This window comes from Mustela erminea, chromosome 11 (genome assembly GCF_009829155.1).
Source record: "Mustela erminea isolate mMusErm1 chromosome 11, mMusErm1.Pri, whole genome shotgun sequence".
NCBI lineage: Eukaryota > Metazoa > Chordata > Mammalia > Carnivora > Mustelidae > Mustela > Mustela erminea.
This window is the reverse complement of record NC_045624.1, coordinates 19,558,894-19,582,276: the sequence shown is the minus strand read 5'-3', so window position 1 is coordinate 19,582,276 and position 23,383 is coordinate 19,558,894. Positions and strand designations below refer to the sequence as shown.

Genomic DNA, 23,383 nt, shown 5'->3' with positions numbered 1-23,383 from the left:
CCTCCAAGATTACAACACTGACCCTTGCCCAAGCATTTATAATAGTATCGAACAGCTGCTGCCCAAGTGCATGGAAACAACTGGTTTAAAATCGCTTGAATTTCTAAAACAAGTGTTATTTTTCAAAATATAAAAGACACTGTTCAAATAGCTCTATCACTTATGTATGCATTAAGCTGTTTAAAACTGACAATCTTTAATAATAGGATCTTCTCTGAATTAGATGTCCATTTCCAATGCCAGTCAGAATGGATTTCAGAAGCCCCAGAAGAATTCAACCCTAAAGACGACTCAAAGGTAGGTTTCAGTAAGCAAAAACTAGTCTGACAGAACTCAAATCTGTTGGATACATTTAAGACTTCATTCTAACTTTTTTTTTTTTAAAGATTTTATTTATTTATTTGACAGACAGAGATCACAAGTAGGCAGAGAGGCAGGCAGAGAGAGAGGAGGAAGCAGGCTCTCTGCAGAGGAGAGAGCCCGAAGTGGGGCTCGATCCCAAGACCCTGGGATCACGGCCTGAGCCGAAGGCAGAGGCTTTAACCCACTGAGCCACCCAGGCGCCCCTCATTCTAACTTTTTTAAAAGGTCCCATCTTTCCCAAGAAGTTTCTTACACTACCCCTAAAATCAAAGATATCCATATCCCGAAGGATCTTCTGAACGTATTTAAGTGTTCAGATAGTAAGTCTATTGATTGATACAGGTGAAGCAACTGCAGCCTCTTTCTCTCTTGGAAGCACAGAACCTACAGAAGATTCCCTCAGAAAGACTAGGCTAAGGTCTTTCGCTGGAGGCCTGATGAGGAGGGTATCCTGTTACAGGAGGAGGATGGACCCAGGCAAGAAGAAGACCTGGAACGTGAAGAGAATGAAATCAAGGATAAAGGGTAAAAACTAAAAGAAGTCCAGGAGACCTGGCTGAAAGTTCAAGTTGGGACCATGAAGGGACAAGTCAGTCAGGTAAGAGGTATCAACATCTGATTAGCAACAAAGATGCACCGGACTGGCCATTCCATCGTGTCTCACCTGACCCTGTTCACCTGAGGTTGCCTCAGACCTGCCCTGAAGAAAAAACTGACCTGGCATTCACACAGTAGAATACAGAATCTCCGTGAATCCTGTAACTGAGATAATGGAGCCCATTAGGTTGCAAACTTCTCTCCCTCCAATTTAAATTTCCTCACATGATCTTCTGAAGAGGATTTCTCTTCCCTTTTCAAAGACCCTCATCTCTAAACTTGGATATATCCCCCCCGCCAAAACTCCCTTAAGATTGTGTTCTATCAACTTACTACCACCTTTTTGCATTTTTTATCTTTCTCTTGCCACTGGATTCCTGCCCTAAGCTCTCAAACACATTAATCTCTCTTTAAAGGAAACCTCTCCATGCAAACTGATACAGCTACTATGGAAAACAATGCGGAGACTCCTCAAAAAATTAAAGATAGAACTACCATATGACCCAGTAATTCCGCTACTTGGTATTTACCCAAAGAAAACAAAAATATTAATTCAAAAAGATATATGCTCCTCTATTTTATTGCAGCATTGTGTACAATAGCCATGATATGCAATGCAAGTGTCCTTCCACTGATGAATGGATAGAGAAGATGTGGTACACACACACACACACACACACACACACACACACACAAATGGACTATTACTCAGCCATAAAAAAGAATGAAATCTTGGGGAGCTTGGGTGGCTCAGTGGGTTAAAGCCTCTGCCTTCGGCTCAGGTCATGATCTCAGGGTCCTGGGGTAGAGCCCTGCATTGGGCTCTCTGCTCGGTGAGAAGCCTGCTTCCTCCTCTCTCTCTGCCTGCCTCTCTGCCTACTTGTGATCTCTGTCTGTCAAATAAATAAATAAAATCTTAAAAAAAAAATGAAATCTTGCCATTTGCAGCAATATGGATGGATTTAGAGGGTATAAATACTAAGTGAAATGAATCAGTCAGAGAAAGACAAATGTCATATGATTTCACTCACGTGTGAATTTATTTGTTCATAAAACAAATGAACAAAGAAAAAAGAGACAAACCTAAAACAGACTCTGTAACTATAGAGAACAAGCTGGTGGTTGTCAGAGGGCAGCTGGGGGGGCTGGAGATGAGCGAAAGAGAGAAAGGGGAAAGAGAGTACACGCATCCTGATGAGCGCTGAGCAACGCACAGAATTGTTGAATCACATATTGTACACCTGAAACTAATACAACACTGTGTGTTAACTATACTTGAATTAAAAAATGAGCTAAAAACAATGAAGAAAAATTATTTAAAAGAAGGGGGGTTAATGAAGGAAAAAAAATAAGGGAAAACTCCCAAAACACTGCTGCTTCTTCAAGGTATGTATTCTTCACCACAGTTCTTTCACAGGTTAAAGTCCTGACAGAAAAGTAACTTCCTCAGCTTTTTCCTTTTTTCCCTTCTTTAACTATTTGAAAGCTGGCTCTGATTCCACTGCTTGAGGTATGCACATTATTAGGTAAGCTAACCACTGATCAATAATTGCCTAAGTCAACAGCCTCCGATCAGCGCTCATCCTGCTGGCCCTCTCTGGGAACCATTTCTTGAAGCTCTCTCCTCTGCTCACAGCCAATACTCCTCCTTCTCTCCTTGCAGATGGCTCCTATGTCATCTCCTCCACAACTCTTCCTCCACCTGATTAAAGGCGGGTATCTGCCAAAATGCTACCTTTGCCCTCTTTTGTCTTCTGTCCACATTCTCTTCTTTGGAGATCTCCCCACTCCCAATCTCTACCGCTGTGAGAAAGATTCTCAGACCTCTCTCCATCCCTGGCCACCCTCCCCAGTTCCAAAACTGCCTCTAATTTATTTAATGAATATATCCACATGGATGTCTTGGAGGTACTTCAAACACAGCAACCTGAAACATAACTGGTCATTAACCAAATCTCAAGCCATCACCATCCAATTAGACAGTAAGAAACATGACACAGAAATAGGCACAGGAAGTCTTTCTTCTTATAGTGACAGGTAGATGTTTAAGGGTTGGGAGAGTGCCTTCCTCAGCTTCATATACAAAGTCAGAGAACCTATAGTTTTGAACACCACGAACATGAGAGAGTATTTCCTCCATGACTGCTCTAAGGACCACAGTACTTAAGGTCTGCCCTAAGGAAATAAGAAAGTAAGAGAAAGCCTCTCCATCCAGTCACATGGATCCTTACCTCATCAGATGGCCTTAGGATTGCCTATTTGCTGCTTCAGTAATACACCAAAATGACAGAAACCTTAAACTGACATAGTGATTCCTGCCAGTCTTTGAAATCAGAGTAATCTTTATGGTATGGTGTAGCTCACTTCTCCTTTTGGACCTTCCACTTCTAAACTCAGCAAGGCCTACCATATATAATCTCCCCCCTTGAATGCCAATGTACAGTCTCCTAATAGAAATAGCTTCGCCTTGCTGGAAAGACTACCCCACATTCCTATCCTAAAAGATTTCATCCCTTTTATCTCTCCTTTAATCTGCCCTCGACATGGCCACAAGACTGGCCGTTTGGCTACTCTGTGCCTTCTAACCTGTCGGCCATTAACAGGCCGCCTTACCCAGCCCGTAAGTTCCAATGACATTCGTGTACTCAACATCCAGAAGCAGGTTCTGCTATCTACGGGTTCTCCCATCTCTGGATCTTTTTGTTCCAGCTGTCCTCTCTGTTTGGATGCCAAAAACCTTTCAAACCCCTAACCCCTCCTTTTTAAAGTTCCAGCTCAGATACTCACTCTTCTAAGAAATTTTGGCAGGCTCTCTCCTCATTCATCCCTATAGCCCAACCTTATCTCTAGAGCCTGAATTCTACCTCGGCCCTTTAGTACTCTGTGTTTCTACCTGTGCCTATGTTGATCTTCCGAACTAGAATTTTAGGCCAAGAGAGTGTGAGTCATCTTTGTAATGCCCAGAGCACTAATGATACATTCAGCACATAGAGAGCAATATATTAATGTGGGAAAACTACTAGACATGGAGTCACAAGAGCTGGTTCAAGCCACAACTTGGTCACTTATGTGGAAGTAGTGATTTCCATCAAGTCACATAACTTTTGTTTTTCAGCGCCCCCCCCCCCAATAAAATGTAAAACAGTAACTCCTTAATTTGAGGATATTCAAAGGCACAAGAGGAAGAACAGCCAGGAAAGTTCTTTGGAAAATCAGTATAAAGCAAACAAATATAAGACAGTATTACTAGAATGTTTTAAAACACACTGTGTGTTGATAAAGATGGACTCTTTCTACAAAAGAAATGCTGCTATAAATGATTAAGTGCTGGCTACAGAAACTCGAAGAGACAAAAACATCAGAGGTTTGCTCACTGGTAACACTTGATCTCTTTAAGATTATTACATTGGTTTATTATACTGGAGTGTAATATGCTAATCAAAGTATTAAAACTCGATTTTAAAATGCAGCAGTTTGTAGCCTTCTGTAACTTCAGGCATTAATTTGGGTAAACAGTCATTATACTACACTCATATGCCTAACTCCTCAGTTATACTTTTGACATAAATGTCAATTACATGAAAGAGCTTTTGAAAAAGAATCTGTATCATTTTTTCTTAGGATTCAGTTAACAACTTACCTTCTCACTGACCAATGTAAATGAGCTTGTAAATTTCAAGTTCTATGAGAGGGGTCTCTAAATGCCAGCCCAACCCCCAACACGCACACGTTTAACACCATGTCTGCGTTACTTCTGAAAAGAAGAAACCCACTGTGCAGCAGGCGGTGTGAAATATAAGGCAGCTTTACAATGCATTATGAAAGCAAGAAAACAGCCAGCTGTGAGTTAGAAATAGAACAAAATTTTGAGTTGCAAACCCAAGGGACCTTCAGGTAACATTGAAAGTATTCCTTAATGATGAATAGCTGATTTCATTTCAGACCCACTAGGAACACTGTAGGATATATTTAACATTTTAATTTTTGGTTTCAAAAAGCAATAAACCTGTTGGTCAGACAGAAGCGTGGCGGTCACAGCGGCCGATCTATCCATCAGTCCAACATAGCTGGGCTCCACCAGCAGACCCTGACACCAATTAGGAAACTGAAATAGCGAACTGCTGCTACCAGGTTACAGTTTTGCCAATTAGAGCACATCCTGGGTGAGAGCTACCAATGAACACTGACTGGAACCCAGGGTCAGGAAGGAGAGGTGAAAAGCACCTCATGCAATGAATGCAACATGAAAAAGAAAGATTGCGGGAGGGACAGAGAAAAAGAAGCAAGACAGTCTAAAATCAAACAGTACATTTTATTGTTCACTTGTCAAAGACATGCAGGCACTAAGACAAAGCAAAAGCAAGGCGCTTCCCTTGGTCTCTGTCCTGGAAGGAACTGCTTATTGGCCAACCCAACTCGGGAGCCCATCGCTGTGGTACGTGAGCACTGAACCTGCCATCTCCAACTGTTTCCTTTTAGTCAGGATTCACAAGTTAAGCCAGCTCATGCAGGGTCTGAACGTCAAAGCCAGCCCACTGATAGACACGTATCAAAGTGCTGGAAGGACAGTATTTCAGATCAGGCTCATTACTGGCACACGAACCTTTTCTGCTAAAATTTCTCTTTTTTACATCCTACAAAATTTTAAGGACCTCCTTTCAATTTTTCCACCTGAGTGTCTCTTCTAAGCCACAGCTTATAGCCCTGGCTTACCAAAACGTCATCAAATCTAAGGACCTCAAAATCTTCCCCCGAGTCCTTTCATCTAGTCACCGTTTCCTGCCTCAGAATACCTTCTCTTAATCCCATTTAATCTTCTGGCTTTGAGGGACTCCCAACTGATCCTTTCTGCTCTGTGTCATCTGAAAAAGCAAAAGGCAAAAAAAGCAAGGCTGACACGAAAACCTTCCAGAGTGTGGAAGTTTGGGACTACAGCTGTCAATTTCAGAATCACACAGAAACCTAGGTCTGGATCACTTCCACAAATGTGGAGCACATTCTGGCCTGAGTCAGATGAAAATGATAGACAAAAATTTCCTACACATGAAAAGAACTTTAAAAAGCATTTTTAAAAAGCATTTTTCAAATGCTAAAGTGCTATTATTCATTTATCAACTGAGTCACAGTTGTAACAACCTATTTTCCACAGGATCTGATGTCAGCCTCATTGTGGTGACTCAAATTCAACTCTGGTGGCTCTCTGTTCTGCTGCCATGAGTTTTGTGAGAACAAGACCAAGTGATTCTAATGGTGTACACTCAGCCTGCTTTCTACATATTTATCTGCAGAGGAGGGTGTATTTCAATGATGGACATGGAAAGCATCAGTCAGAATTTATCATAAGTAGCTTCTAAATTGTTCTAGGGCCCTAAAAACATAAAAGATATCTTTACTCTAGAGAGGAGGTTGTCAACTTTGGCTGCCAGTTTGAATCATCTGGAAGCTTTGAAACATGTTGCATCCTAGGTCCTACCCTGCAGAAATGTTCTTTTTTTTTTTTTTTTTTTTAAAAGCCCCAGTTGGACTTGGTCCATATCTGGATCTGCTGGTCCTTCCCTCCAAAAAGATACCAGAGGTCAAAACACCAAAATACAGCACAGCTAAGACAAAGATCCCAAGTATTTCAAAGGTTTATTACACACACGGGCACAGACATGGCTAGCGGAGTCTGGGAGCAAGGGGGCCACAGGTAAAAGGGCTCCTACTCCAAAAGTAGGTGCAAGGAGCCGAATGAGGTCGGCTGCTGGGGATACCCATGTAGAACTGAATCCCACCAGGGGGATTTCTTAACGAATGCTGGGGGAGGACGAACTTCTGGTGGTCCATTCAGGTTGCGGGGAGGGAGGTATCAAAAGGGAGGAGACGGTACCCTGCTCGGTCTTGCTGGGAGTAGCAGGAGTGAGTTAAGTGGCAGCATCTGACAATTTCCACCCTAGTAGATGCTTCAGGGTTGGACAAAATGTCATTATGCTGGTAGTGACTTATCCTACCCAACCCTATTTCTCTAGCGTAGCCAAGCAGAGAACCACTTCTCAAATTTTAATGCGCACATTCACCTGGGGATCCTGTTAAAATGTAGATTCTGCCTCAGCAGATCTGGGCTGGGTCAGAGAGTCTGCACTTTCAACAAGCTTCCAAGTGATAGCAATGCTGCTGTTCCATGGCCTGCACAGCCCTGTTCTTCAGAACAGTCTCCCCCTGAGTTACAGGCCTCTCCCAAGTGGAAATCTGGTGGTGGCCTTTGGCGGACCCATTCTGGGTTACTTTGGAACATCTGCAGGTACTGGCAAAACTAACCACCCTGAGAATGGGGCCCAGATGAGTGGAGAATTACTACAGTCATCTTACTCCAGAGTGCTGCCCCTCAAATATTTCCTGCATTTGTTAAATAAGCAGATAAATGTATATCTGCTTATTTTCCAACTGTCTTCTCACTAGAACGGCTACTCAGAGCAGCAGCATGTGTGTCAAGCTTCCCACTGTAACCCTAGAGGCTTCCAGCATGGCACAGGTACCCAAATTTGCTGGCTCAAGGAGGGACGGCATGAGAGGACGTGGGCACCGCATGTCACGCTGGTGTTCGGTTACCCCAGTCTGTGCTACCAGTTCATTCTAGGCAAAGAGAAGTGGGGCAACAACCTCAGTCTTGCCTTCTGGCCAATACTTAGGTAGGTCTGCCTGGCAAAGGGTGCAACATAACAAAGACAAGAGACTACCCTGCATCTTCTCAATTCTACTTTTTTAAGATTTATTTGAGAGAGAGGATAAGCAGGGCCAGGGTAGAGGGAGAGGGGGAGAGACTCTCAAGCAGACTCCCTGCTGTTATGCCTGAGTATAACCCTCAATCTCAAATCCACACGACGCCCCCAAAGGACCATGATGAAATGGCAAAGGAGAAACTCTTGAGCCTCAGGAAAGATATTAATCCATCCTCAGAATTCAATCACTCACAAACGCCTACTACCAAAACTACTTAAGGTCCCACAAAATTAGAAAACTAACAAAATTAGAAGTGCAAGTACCTGAGGCAGCATATAAGCAAGTGAGACATAAAACCAGTGAGACTCAGATTTCACTGACGAGCCTGGACCTCAGAAGGCCAGCACTGATTCTCAATGATTTTCCAATTGTAGGTTGCTACCTATTAGAGGACTGTGAAAATGTTTTAGTGGATTACGACCCACTGTCTTTAAAAATGGAAACAGAATAAAACGGAAAATATGAGGGCAGAAAGTAGAATTTCTTGTGTTTATTAATATATCTATGCGCATTACATCATAACTTAAAATGTATTATTGGAGGTCATGTATTATTGGAGGTCACGACTTTAAAAAATTTTAAGTACCCATCTACACCAAGGAGGGCCATATTTCATACAGGGTCACAACTAAATAAGTAATGTTCACAAACTTAGAAGGCACATTTATACTAGAGACTCAATGGCGTACGTAGTAGCTCAAAGCACGGGTCAAAGTGATTACCTAGTGGTAAAAGGTGAATTACTTAACTTCTCTAAGCCTCAGTTATTCCAATCATAGGAACAGTAATACTACCACCTCATGCTATAACAATCAAATTAGATACACGTGGAATTCTGGGCACAGAGCCTGGCAAAAGCAAGTGCTTGATAAAATATTACGCTTTATTATCACTACTTAAATGCAAGTCCGCTATGTCCTTTTACATTATTTCAGTGGTAAAATACTAAAGAACAGGGGTTCAGGTGACTCATGCAAGCAAGACGGGGATGGCTACCTACGTAAAAACTGAGGAAATCGTCTAATTCTGCAAGAACGTACTTGGAATAAAGAGCTCACCATTGCCAAAGGGCAAGATGGAAGAGGCATAAACTCAAAGAAATGCCACGAAGTGAAGACACAGTGAAGAAAGAGAGCACAGGTCGATAAAAGCCCACGTAACTTCTCCCACCAGGACACCTGCATCTTGCTCTCCCTTTAAACCATCACCAGTAGCTCTGACCCCGGCCCACAAAAGTACGAAGGACCTTAAGCTCGCCCTGAGTGCCAGCCTTCTTCCAACTGTGAGGAGCCACATGCTGTGTTCTCAAGAACCAATTATTAATTAGAAGCCCTGGAGGGCTGGACGGTGCTTGTTATTATTAAATCCAATATCAAAAAGGGATGGGGATAATTACTATATTTGCTTTTCCAACTGGTCTTGATGAAATACGCTGAAGTTATTCTTGACATAAGTGTCACCACTGGTAAAGCGCTCAATTTGCTGGCGTCTCATCAATGGTACACTCGAAACTCCTATTGCTTGCTGTTAAACTAACAGTTTATATTAGGCTAAACACAGTTTGGTAGCCATTGTCAAGAAAATTGGAGTTGCTCAGGCATGGCAGCAGTTACTGATGTTATTTGTTTGGAAGCCTTGTGATTTAGTGAATCACTAGCAATTGTTAAGCAAGTAATTAAACTATAAAGCCAAGACCTGTGATTTTCAGTCTTTTCAAAGCAATAATCATCAAAATTCCAAGTACCATTTAACCGACTCCCTTCTAAACGCGCCGGCAACGTTTATGTTGTCATTCATCCAGTTGCATAGTTTATAAAAACTAGATTATGGCCTTTATAGAAATTATATACTGCTCAACGACTTCACTAAACATGAGAGCTTTAAAAGAAAAACTCACAGAAATTATTTAATGAGAACTGGACATAAGAAGTTTTGGATTTCCTCACACATATGGCTATCTTAGGTTTAGGAATACTTCAGAAGTCCTATTTTTAGGACTGAAATACTAAAATAACCAGACTATTGTTCTTATGACCTTTTCCAAACATAAGAATGCATTATATAAATTTCACAATTTTTCTAAGTGCCTTTAAAATTACAAGCAATTTAGTCTATGATTCATGTACCATACTGACTGCATGCAATTTTTTTTTACTCCGCATCTCAATTATGTCTTAATATTATGGGGGCTGAAATGCATTAAATAAATCATATTTCACAGACTCCCGGTAAAGTAATAATACTTACATGCATTTTAGAAGAAATTGGCCTGCATTATAAATGTCTTCATAATGTCATTACCTGCCTTTCCATGCTAAGTGAAATATTAGGCAGCAGTGCCTACCTACTTTGAACCACTGATGAAAGCTTTTAGCAAATCTTGTGCTTTATTCTATGGCTGGCAATCAGCTCTGTTAGTTAATATAATCCAATGTTTACAAACAGCAATTTATCCAATATATAAAGCAACTTTGTAATTAGTGAAACATTGTTACTGATTAAGATTTAATCTAGTGGCGAGCATTTCTGTTACATAGAGACTAGCGTGTCTTTAATCAGTCAAAGGACACTGCCTTTTCAAAGCACCTTACTACTGTAAAGTGTTTTACTTATAAAGCATACAGCCATTAAGAATATTAATTCATTAAAAATCTGTATTACTTAAAAACAATACATCAGTGGTGTTATAAAATGGTAAGGGGAAAAAATCCTAGCAAATACCTTCAACAATTTAAGAAAATGTATAGTATCTGAGAGACCTGCCAACACAGCTCTTCTCCATCCAACTGTTAAATAATCTCTAGTTTACATCCCTGCCTAACAACTTATAAGGCACTTTAATGTACATTATCTCCGATGATATTCCCAATCATTCTGTGAAGTATCGTGGCTATTAATCATCTCCATTTAACAGATGGAAATACTGAGGCTCATGGACATTACATGACTTGCGCAAGGACATAAAGCTAATAATGGCAGGGATTCACACTCTTTCCTCCATGCTACACTGCAGGCTTGGTACATCTATTTCCAGAGCCTGAGTAAACAATCTGAGTAACCCATCAAGAAGAGACAGAAATATAGACTAGAGATTATACACGATTTGGAAACGGGCTGTTCCTAAAGGTCATTTGGAATTTGGTTTGTGGAGATCAATGCATTCAGTCCCAAACCATCCTAGACAAGTCCTTATTTAGTCTATAACATTTCTGAACCACATTAACATAAAAACTTTGTGATCCTAGGTAACCTAACTGTCACTCTATACTATCGTCTCTAAGGAAACATGCATGTTGCATGGAAATAAGAATGCCAGAAAGCTGTCCCCACATGCCACCGTCCAGAGCAGCAGGGCTCCTCCACCATCTTCTCACACATGTATCCCCATGAGTTCCCCCCGCCATCAGTAAAGGACTAGGAAAGGAGCTCTCCAGGCAGAAAGTTGAGATCTCTGAGCCTGGGGGAGAAGAAGGCAGAAGTGCCCAGAGAGGAGCCGGAGCTGTGAGGACCGGACCGCCACTGTTCCCCCAAGGCATGGGGTGTGGTGAACATTGAGTGTGTGAGAGCTGGGGTTGTGGTGAGCTGCAGGGTGTTGAGTAGCAGCAGGCCATCCCAGACAGATCCATTCTGGGTCTCTCAAAAAAGAAACTAAGTATTTGCTATGATGGTGGAGGGAATACAATAACCAAGCATACCAGCCCTTAATGAGATGAGTACTCACAAGAAGAAGACGGCTTTGCATGGTTTCAAATACTGAGAACTGTCGGTCACTCACTTAAACACTAAAGAGGCCTTTGAACAAACAGGAAGGTTTGCGGAGGAGGAATGAAGAGGGTATATACTCAAGCGTCAAAGTCACGAGTCTGGGGGGAGGAAAAAAACCTTGAAATCTTGTAAGAAATTAAAAAAAAAAATCCTGAAAAACATAGAAGAACAAGTGAGTGTGTGGCATTCCCATTTATATTAATTGTCATCATAATTTCTTCAGTGGTTCAAACTGATTTAATTCAAATTTCTTTTCCCCAGAGTCCATCCACTAATAAACAGTCCCTACGGACATATTCTCTTTTGAGGAAAACTATTAAACACATGGCTCTGTAAATGTATCACATGGGAAATTACCTCCTCCAAGGAGCTCGCTACCTAAAAGGTGTGAGTGATAAGAGGCAAAAACATATCACATCTGTCACTCCCATTAGCATTATTAGTGCTAATGAGAAAGTACATGAACAAGAATACACACCTCTTAGTTCGAATGTGTTACCAACAGGGGCTGGATTTGTCGCAGCTCCCGGGATCGAATGTTAGCGCGGCACGCTGAAGGACCGCACCAGTCGATGCTCGTGGTGGCTCTGCGGCACAACGTCAGCTATTTAATTACAGTTTTCAGAGCATTTAACACCTCCTGGCACACAGAAGCTGGGTGTGTGTGTGCCTGTGTGTTATGCAGACGGTTCAGGGTTTCAGGTATAACTCAATTATCTGGCGTCCCTGGGAAATCAAGTGCTCCGTGGAAGTGCATGTCTACGTAACTGAGGCTTCTGTCTTCATGCAGTCTAAATCCCTGATTAAATCTTGGCCATCTGTAAAGGAGATCTTTCCTCAGAGTCTTTCATCTCCCTGTCTCTCTCTAGGCATCAGGACAGAAAGAGGTGAAGTGCTTCTGAGTTTTGTGTTATGGATGAACTAAGGCCATCATTAGGGACAGTCATCGCCAAAGTACTTCAACACAGTTGCTACTTTTTATATTTCATCTCTTCTTCCAACGTCGGGCTTTTAGCAGTCATTTCTCCCAGGATCACGGTGATGGCTTCTAATTTACGGACTCCATGATTCACTCCAGGCTTGGAGTCTGCGGCATCTTCCATAGTGGGGGAAATAACTAAATGTGTTAAGAAATACATCTAAGCCTCTCCGTCTGGCGGCAGCCTTTGGCTCACAGCTAAGCCAACGGGGGCACTTGGAAGCACATCCAGGAGCTGTGGCAGAAGCAGCAGTCCGACATGATGTGTCTTCTTCTCGGGGTGCACCATGGGCAGCACTGACAGCTATCTGCGCTCCACCACCCAACCCTCCTATCCTGGCCCAGTAAACCACACAGACTCCAGTATAAGGCCAAGCAAAGTTATGTCATCTATCAGATTCCTGTACAGTGTGAGTGTGGCAGCCGCAAACGCCCAGTTCCTAGGGGTGCGACCTATGGCAAGCCTGTCCATCATGGGCTTAACCAGCTCAAAGTCTGCTCGAAGCCTCAGTCGGCTGCAGAGGAGCAAGCTGGATGCCCCTGTGAGGCTCCGAGAGTCTTGAATTCTTATTGGGTTGGCCGAGATTCCACATACAAGTTCTTTGAGGTCATCCTCCTGGATCCAATCCACGAAGCTATTAGAGGAAATCCTGACACCCAGTGGATCACGGAACCAGTCTGCCCGCACGGGGAGAAGTGAAGACTGACACGTGCAGGTCACAAGCGTGGTGGCCTTGGAAAGGTTCACAAGTTCCACCACAGTATTGGTGGCCCTCGCCGCAGGCATGGAGAAGATGCAGTACCCTCAGCTCCACCGTTATTGCTACTACAGTAATGTTTGCATATTTCCTACCTAATAAACAGTTTAGGTTAAAAAAGAAAGAAAGAAAGAAATATATTGACTAAGCATCAATAAGTCTAGGACCAGGGGCATACGGAAGAAAAGCACATGGTTTTATTATTCTTATTAGCACTCAGAAAGGGAAAGAGAAAGGTATTGTTGCATTTACCCTGTCAGTTTCCATTTTTAGAAGACAGCAGGGGAACTCTTAGACCCGAGACTCCACATCTAAGATCCAAATTCCAACACAACTAAAGAACCCAATTTCTCAGTGGCCAACATTCTCTCAGAATAATTTAAAGCTGATGCTTCCCAATCACAGGTGCCTTATTTTTAGGCACACCTATTTTCATCCATTCTTACATGATTCTTCCTGCTAAAGGCATTATCATCTGCGTGTTCAAATGAATGAAAAAGATTATAGTAGGGCAGCAATTCGTTGAATTCTGTCCACAAATATGTGACTATACCCAACATAAAAAGGGGTAGCCAATGTCTCTACTGAACAATGGTCCTCAGGTACACAGTCATCCTTGAAGACCATAGTTAAAAGAAGGCACTAGATTTCTTACAACTGCATGGCGGTGCTCTCTGGCTGCAGTTACTGCCTAGGAAGCCACATCTCTACACCACTCCGGAGGCCGTCCTCAGCCATGCTCCACTAAGACTCTCCCTGCTGCTCAGCCTAACCACACTTCAGCTCTCAACAATGCTTTTCCTTATCTTCTCCCAAACATCCCCTCTGAGACCATCAGCCACTCCCCAGGAACAGCCCCTCCCAGACGACAGCACTTTCTGCAGACTCTGCTCCCCTACACAGATTTGCGACTTAAGATTCCATCACTTCAACCACAGCCTCCTTATTTTGTCTTTTGATCCTCCTTAACAAACTCTAACTCAAACTTCCACCTTCTCTAGCCAATGGCCCATTGCCTGGGTCTGCTGGGTTCTCTATGTGGCTGGAGACCACAAAAATGAGCAATTCAATCTTGTTCTTCTTAATGCCATCATCTCCCCTGCTTTTCCAGCAAACTGCTGGGACAGATGCACGGTCCAGCCAGGGCAGGAATGTAGTCAGGGAGTCAGGAGATGTTTAGGAAAAGCGCGGGACAAGGCGGGAGAGCACTGGCGCTTGGCTTCCCATGGACGATGGTGGAATCTGTATGCAGAACGCCCAATCCTTATTAACATGGCCAAACACAAGGACAGGGGCAGTCACCTACAAGAATGTCATAGGGGTACGGTGATGAGAAGGACAGATTTACAAAGCACCTTCACACATCTCATCTCTCTGAATTTCCAGAACAAAACTTTGAAGAACCCATGGTCATTTGAAAGATGGGGAGACAGAAAGACTGGATTGTGGCCCAAAACATACATTTAATGAGCAGAAGAGCTAGGGAGTAAATCACCCTGAGCTACGCCTTCCATAAGTGTCCTCTGAGGATCCCCGTAACAATTCTAGGCCTGTATTTGTTGACAGGGACCATCCAGGAGGTACAAACTTCTTTCTAAGGAGGTCAAGAGACACGTGGGGTGGGGAACGCAGGAAGTCCCACAAGGCAGGAAAAGAGGAGAACGTTACTCCATTTATTTAAAAAAAAAAAAAAAAATCTTTACAGTGACTAGTTTCTCATCCGTGATATAGATGAGAACATGGATTGAAATAAATTATTTATGATGTATAACAGTTTAATGGAGTATAAAATAGACTCTCTTTTTCACAGTTAGTAAAAGTTCTGGGGTTCTTAATGTTGCCACATCCAGACTGAGCCTGTATCCTACTCATCCAGACTTTTGACAGAAGCATCAATTTTCTAAATTGTTCTCTAACAACTACAAGAAAGAAAATCACTCTCGGTGCTAATAATTGCAATTCTCTGAAGATACTAAAGAACCCACTGTAATTTCACATCATTGAATCCTGTGGCTTTATACATCAGAAGAATTTCCAGACAGTTTCTCCTGTGTGTTTTTAATATTAAAAGAAGACATCTATATGAAGTACACGGAAGAGCTGAAAATGATATGATGCGATCTAGACTGGTATGCTGTAGGACAGCATCCATAAAACATGAAGAAAGAAAATATATCACACAACCGTCCTCTGAAAAAGCAAACAAGTACTTCTCTTTGTCCATAATGAGAAAAGGAAGAGGGAGCTAAATGAAGTTCACAGGTGAACCTCCATAAATAACAAACTGATGTGATTTATTAATAGCAAAATCCACATTACACGTGCTGTCCACCACCAGGCATCTGATTGGCTGTTCAGGGTCACAAAACACCCAGCCATGCAAGAGTAATAAACGGTTTCATGGCAAATAGAGAGAAGAGACTCCGGCAAACAATGAAAGAAGAAAAGAGAAAGAATAAGGAATAAGAGTGAAGAGATCCTTTAAAGGACAAACTGCCAGGTATTTCAAGTTACATCAAGAGCCCAAAAATCTGTTTACGTATACGTCCCAAATACTGCATCAAGGTATTTCACTGCACAAAGAATAACCAAGGGTCTTGATTATTGTGAAAATATTTAATGAAAACAGACTAATGTTCACCGAACAGATGAATCCAATCAGTAAAGAAATTTTAAAAATTAATGATCATGACCAGGGAACTGCCTTGATAAATTTTTTTTTAAGGTTTAAATCTACAGTAATATAAATAATGTGGTATTGGTTCAAGAATTGGCAAAGACAGCAACTGAGCAGAATTCAAGACCAGAAATAGCCTTAACTGCGGGGCGCCTGGGTGGCTCACTCAGTTAAGCCTCTGCCTTTAGCTCAGGTCATGATCCCGGGGTCCTGGGCTCGAGCCCCACATCAGGCTCCCTCCTTGGAGGGGAGCCTACTTCTCCCTCTCCCTTTGCCTGCTGCGCCCCCTGCTTGTGCTTTGTGTGTATGTGTGTGTGTGTGTCAAATGAATAAATAAAATCTTTAGAAAGAAAGGGCCTCAATTGGGCATCTGCCTTCGGCTAGGGTCATGATCCTGGGGTCCTGGATTGAGCCCTGCGTTGGGCTCCCTGCTCAGCGGGGGCCTGCTTCTCCCCCTCCTCCCTGATTGTGCTCACTCTCTCTCTCTTTCAAATAAATAAATAGAAATAAAAATAAAATTCTACCTTAGAAATTGGTATAAAATAACCAAGATATTTCTAAGGAGAATGGACACATTACTTATTTAAAAACTTGATTCTAGCAAAACTGTCTAGAAAAACTTCATGTGATACCATATTCCAAAATGAATACAAGAGTAAATTAAAATTTCATTGTAAAAAATTGAAAGCATGAAAGAAGAAATAAAACTAAATCTTGCAGATGGACACATCGTTCTAATCATATACTTACTATAAAAAGAGAAGACGGGGTACCAGGTGGTGGGTATTATAGAGGGCACGGATTGCATGGAGCACTGGGTGTGGTGCAAAAATAATAAATACTGTTATGATGAAAATAAATAAAATATAAATTTAAAAAAGAGAGAGAAGACGGACAGATTAGGCAATCTAAAAATTGAAAAAAATATTTCAAAAAAATACTGGAAAATGAAAAAAGGTTACGAATGGGCAATTCAAATTAGCAGTGTCTGTGTGTGTGTGTGTGTGTGTGTGTGAGAGAGAGAGAGAGAGAGAGAGAGAAAGAGAACATTCAATATACCCTTTCAGCCAACAAATTTACCTCAGACATTTATCAAAAAACAGAAAACAAATCATGGATGTCTGCAAAGATTTAGCTCAAGGGTATATTCTCCCTAGCTTTGTTGGTAAAATTTTTAAAAATGCAAACAATACAGGCATCCAAAAATAAGGAACTGGTCAAATATCCAATTGTACATCCATGAAAAGATAACCACAAAAAAGTAATAATGCAAAAAAAAAAAAGTATGCAATGTATTTCTGTATTACAGAAGATTTTATTCTATTTTTTAAAAGCTTTTCCTTTCTCTCTAAGATTTTATTGATCTATTTGAGACAGAGAGAGCACAAGAGTGGGGAAGGGCAGAGGGAGAAGGAGAAGCAGATTCTCTGCAGAGCAGGGAGCCCAACACAAGGCTCAATCCTAGGGCCCTGAGATCACGACCTGAGCCAAAGGCAGACACTTAACTAACTGAGCCACCCAGGTGCCCTAAGATTTTAAAACAGTAATACAGTATCAGCCCTAATCTGTACCTTCCTGTATGTGTGTATATGGATGTCTGTATATACAACAGTAAAAAACAGGAATCATAAAATATTAACAGTAGTCATCACGAGCGGTGCGATTAGGGATGTTTTGTTGTTGTTGTTGTTGTTTTTAATATTACCAATACAAATTTTTCTACAATAAACATTTGGTTTTAGTTTTATTTTAATATAATCATCTATATGTTCCATAATTGTCTTCCAAAATGGAACCTTACCCTAAACTCACTCTGTTGTTCTCACTTCTTATCAGTACTCAAAGAACTTCTTCACTGGCTTTATAGGCAGTTACTATAACTGAATTCTCTTAGCTTATAAAATTCTCTTAGCTTATAAAAATTTGTCAGTTTATATATATATAAAAACTGTATATATATATATAAACTGTATATAAAGCCTATATATATATGTATACGTATATGTTTATGTCTGTGTGTGTATATACATACACACACACACACACACATATATATGCTGCAAATTTACTTTCTCCTTTCCGTGATTTCCCTTCTATTTTTTTCTCTTCTCTTAACAGTACTGGTCGGTCCCTTCAAGACACCCTATGCTGCTCCTGACATCAATGGGGATGATTCTTTTAAATCACCACTTAGAACCATGAAGTTTTCTTGAATTTTTGTTGTTTCTTTTTTTAAATCAACTTTTAAAAAGGTTCATCTTAAGATGGTGTTGCCTAAAACTAAAAGAATTAATTAAATATGCATACAAATGTAAAAATAACCTTAAATAATACTTTTCAAATAAGATCTAGTATTCCAGCCTATTTTTTGTGGCAAAGGAATATAACACAATAGATTAAATTTCATTAGTGATGAGGGTAGCTTGGGTGCCTCATGGTGGCTCAGTCAGTTGAGCATCTGACTCTTGGTTTTGCCTCAGATTGTGATCTCAGGGTCCTGGGACTGAACCCCCAAACCCATCGGGCTCCACACTCAGGGGAGAGTCTGCTTGAAGACTCATTTTCTCTCTCTCTCTCTCTCTCCCCCCACCGTTTCCGCCCCCCCTCCCCGCTTGCATGGTAACGCATGTACAAGCGCTCTTGTAAATAAATCCTTAAAAAAGTATAGTGTGTATATTTAGACACACACACACACACACACACACACACACACACACCAATGGGGCTGTCAAGCATCAAAATGAATTCCTGTATTTCACTGTAAGTTAAAATAGTACATGTGATTGAATGAGAGTGATGTCAATGAAACAAAAAAAGGGGGGAACCAAAAGAAAACACGCAAGAGCAAGCTGCAAAGATGTTCACAAGAAGAGTAAGCAATCGTTTGTGTAATACTCACGGAAGCAAATTCAACTTGCCAAAATAAAATTTGTTTTAAAAGAACTTCTAAAAAGAATAATTAAGCTAGTTAGATAAATACTTAAGATCCAATAAAATGCACAACACTGACAGTAGCTTACAAAAAGTGCTCATAAGATTTTCTGAATTAAATTGATGAAAACCACAATCTACATCAAGAAGTTATGGGGCACCTGGGTAGCTCTGTCGGTAAGCGTCTGCCTTTGGCTCAGGTCATGATCCCAGGGTCCTAGGATTGAGCCCTGCATGGTGGGGGGCGGGGGGGGGGGTCCCTGCTCAGCGGGAAGCCTGCTTCTCTCTCTCCCACTCCCCCTGCTTGTGTTCTCTCTCTCGCTGTTTCTCTCTCTCTCTTTCCCTGTCAAATAAATAAATCTTTTTTTTAAAAAAAAAAAAGGAAAAGAAAAGAAAAAGAAACACTAGTTAGCAACTGTACTAATAAACACTGCAGATTCTATGATGCATAACCTTCAGAGAGAAGACTTTAAAAAGTCACATACACATTTTAATGGAAAATGATAAACAGAACCATCTATATGCACCCCATGTCTAAAGAGCCATTAGGAGTTATAAAATGGATAAAAGTAGATATTATCCAACATTAAAAAGTTATGCTGAAACATTTGGTCTTAATAAAGATATGTTCAGTTAACCACAGAAGAAAAATTTAACTAAAAACTTTAGTTGGCCTTTTTGGGGAAAGAAAACAATGAGAAATTCAAGAGTACCTCAATACCTTTGGAATGTACCCAATTTGGTGTTTAAAAAAAAAAAAAAAAAAAAGTACCAAACAGGGCCCGGAACAGCGTAGGTACTCAGTAAGTATTTTTTTAATAAAAATCAGACCATTTAGACTCTTATGATTGGGACATCACTTAGAATTCTTCTTGTGTTCTTGCTCAGTTTGGCTGAGAGGCTAAGCTGAGCTAAATTGGACCCCCATGTTATTGGAGGCATCACTCAACTGGAAATGGCAAATGCTAAGTTTATTGTTAGAGGTCACTGACCGTTAGTTAACTCCAAGAATTTCTATCCAAAAAGGACTGGTCCCATATTCCAATTTTAGAAATATTCAGGCAGAGTAAACACTTGTATACATAAAACTAAGGTCTAAAGTGATAGGACTCTATGTTAGTGCAAACTTGTGTCATTATTACCGAGCTTATAGCCTAATACATATGATATTTTAAAAAGAATTAATGAGCAAATTAATATTACAATCTGTTCAGATAATGTCTTTAATGAGAAGAAATGTCTAAGTTGTATAGTTTTTGTTTTTTTAATGTTCAAATCCACAATAACCTTTACACCGTCTTAAAACATTTGCCAAGCCACTGTTTTTTGGGGTGGTTTTTTTTTTCATTTTTTTTTTTTTTTTTCAGTATTCCAAAATTCATTGTTTATATATCACACCCAATGCTCCATGCAATACATGCCCTCCTTAGTTTTATCAGGTTTCTCTTCTACAAAAAAATGTACATGAATCAACATTCTTCTTGCTAAACAAGCATAAACTTTTACTCATTCTCAAGACATGAGCTAATGAGTATTTATTTACAAGACAGACCACTCTGTCAAAATACTAGAAAATCTAATGAAGATTGTTGCTTTTTAGGTAAACTTAATGTTTAAAGGCATGCTGACATGCTTCTAAGTATAGCTAATCACTACAATTAGTGCCTAAATTTATTATGTAGCATCATAGTTGAAGGCATAATTTTAATAATCAAAAATTAAATGGAACAAACAATGTAGTACAAATAACCAGAAACAAAAGGCATTTTATCTCACTATCTAAGCACGACTATTTGGCCTTTGTGCTAATTTATTTCCCTTCTTGACTGCTTTCCAAGGCAAATTCAATAACATCTTCACTTTATTTTAAACCTTTACCCAAGAAGTTGAGGGAAAGAAAAGAAAAATGAACAAATTTTAAAAACCTCTGATGGCATTAAGAACGCAAAATGAAGAGTTTCTAAAACCACAACCTTAAAAAATTGAGGTACCATTTAAATTCAAAAGAAATATGAAAATGAGAACCACAGATTTTTAAGTTTAAATAAAGACCGTTAAATCTTTTTTTTTTTTTTTTAAGATTTTATTTATTTGACAGACAGAGATCACTCGTAGGCAGAGAGGCAGGCAGAGAGAGGAGGAAGCAGGTTCCCTGCTGAGCAGAGAGTCCAGTGCTGCTGGATCCCAGGACCCTGAGATCATAACCTGAGCCAAAAGCAGAGGCTTTAACCCACTGAGCCACCCAGGCACCCCAAGACCGTTAAGTTTTATGTTTAATAAGATAATAGAAAGATTCAAATGTTTAGTGTAATTGGTGAATACCTTTATTTATTTATTTATTATTTTTCTTTTTTTTAGAAAGAGCGAGTGAGAGAGCGCGTGTGCTTGCAGCCACACGTGTGAGGGGTAGGGGCACAGAGTGAGAGGGGGACACTCAAGGTGGAGCCTGATTCGGGGCTTAATCTCACAACCCTGAGCTCATGACCTGAGATAAAATCAAGAAGTGGACGTGTAAATGATTAGCCACCCAAGTGTCCCTATCTCAATTTATTTCTGAAAGTTATACTTTCTAAGCAAAGTAAATTGACAGTGCAATAAGTGCATCATTTATCTGATGGTGTTATATTAGTAGCACTGCATTTGATAATATGATACATGATGATTATGTTTAAGATAAGCACAAAAACCTGGCTGTCAATTTTCAAGTACTAAACTCTAGAAGAAAAAAATCTATCAGGTACCCAATTTATATAATTAAACATTGAGTAAAGTTTGATTCCCTCCTGTGTATGTCAGTTTCATTACCATATTTCAAATATGATATACAAATTATCAGTAAATCTCCAAAAGGACTATTATTGTAAAATAAAAATATGACAATGGTACCACAGGCAGCCACAAAACACAGCCATTAGGAGAAAAATGTAGGGGCAAATACAAAAATAAGTGAATAAATAAATACATGAATTCCGTGATATCATTATCAAATAATGAACCTAGTTGTTTTTTTTTTAAACAAACATAAACATCATACTGAGAGTTTCTATTTTGGAACTTCCTTTTTTAGTCAGCCATCCAAAAACTCAAAAAAACTGGTCACATTACCTTATAGTCACTCTCTGTCTCTAATTGAAAATGTTGTTACAGTTCCATCACCCAAGAGCCTTGACTCTAAATGACTTCAGCCTGCTCCCCAAATATTAAATCTATTCTCAGCTGATGAAGATTTATCACCTTGGAGGGCAGGCAAAAGGGAGGTGCTTTTAAAGGCAATTCCCAGAAGAAAGAGAAGAAAAGGAAAAGAAAAAAAAGGAGAGAGAGGGAGAAAGGGGGGAGGACAGAAGGGGAGGAAAGAGTGAACCAGGGCAGTTCCAACAGAATTAGTAAGACAGCTTCAGGGAGGCTCCTACAGAAGGAAGAACACTTACTGTGTGATTTTAGTTTAAACGATTCATACCAGTCCTACTTCTGCAGCCATGATCTGATGATGGTGGAGACTCTTCTGTGCTTACATGACCAACAATGATACCTCATTCAGGAAGAAAAATGTTCTGTGGGAAATCAACCACTAATGTTCAAATAACACATGTCTACTCAACATAATATATAAACGGCGTTTTTAGTTTAAGATTTCCTTCCTCCGCTACACAACTAACTGACAATTGACTTTCTCACAGCTAAAACTTTAAAATGACAAAACAAATTTTGAAGACATTCTCTGTAATTAAAAACGGCTGCTTAGATGCTGAGAGAGAATTTTTCAAGGATAATCTTGCTTTTTGCTTTTCTGTTCAAAGATTCAAATGCGAGAGAAATGTATTGAAATCAAGTAATTAGAATTCCATTTGGTCCATCACCCCTTTTCAAATGTCTAGATTTTACTGACAACTTTTTATCACCATAATATCTAGGAAAATAATAGTGTTTGGTGTTTTCAAATGAATATATGTAATCAAAAAGTCAATATGATTTATAATCGCAAAGGAGCTGTCAAAAAATGTTAAATACCTAAATACTTTTTAAAATTGGCTTCACATCAGAAAGCTCAAATATTAGTTTTGAAGACCATATAATTTTGGTAGATTGATAACTCCTCTTATATCCATCTCACCTTTACCCATGATAAGGCCTCTGATGTTTAGCAGGGCTCCTGATCAATGGGCATGGGGGTAGGGACAGGCGCATTTCCTAGCTTCCTCTGATGTTGGGTGGGAACCAGTAAGTAAGTTCTGACCAGAAGAATATGAAGGGAAGTAGTATGTGTATCTTTTAGGACTCACCCCAGTATATCCCTACTTGCCCTTTTCCCCTGATACTCTCCTGTTGTACATATCAAAAACATGAAAATAAGCTTTCTTAGACAATTTGGATGAAGACTAACCATAAACATATACTACTACTATTACTTTAAACTTTAAAGTTGCAAGTTCCATCTTTTAATAAGCCTGTATTTACTTGCCTAAGTAATATAACAGGTAAGTGTTACAGAATGCAAAAATACATGCAATAACCTCCAGAAATGGATAATACCTTTTCCCAGTGCAGTCAAATGAT

At 40.2% G+C, this 23,383-nt stretch overlaps 1 protein-coding gene and 1 pseudogene across 3 annotated transcripts in view; one reads left to right on the top strand and one right to left on the bottom strand.

Annotated features, from left to right (window-relative positions):
* Window positions 1-23,383, bottom strand: part of CHCHD3 (coiled-coil-helix-coiled-coil-helix domain containing 3) — a 277,669-nt gene that overhangs the window by 130,273 nt on the left and 124,013 nt on the right. The gene's annotated exons all lie outside the window — the stretch shown is intronic.
* LOC116569490 lies at window positions 7,108-18,111 on the top strand (annotated as a pseudogene).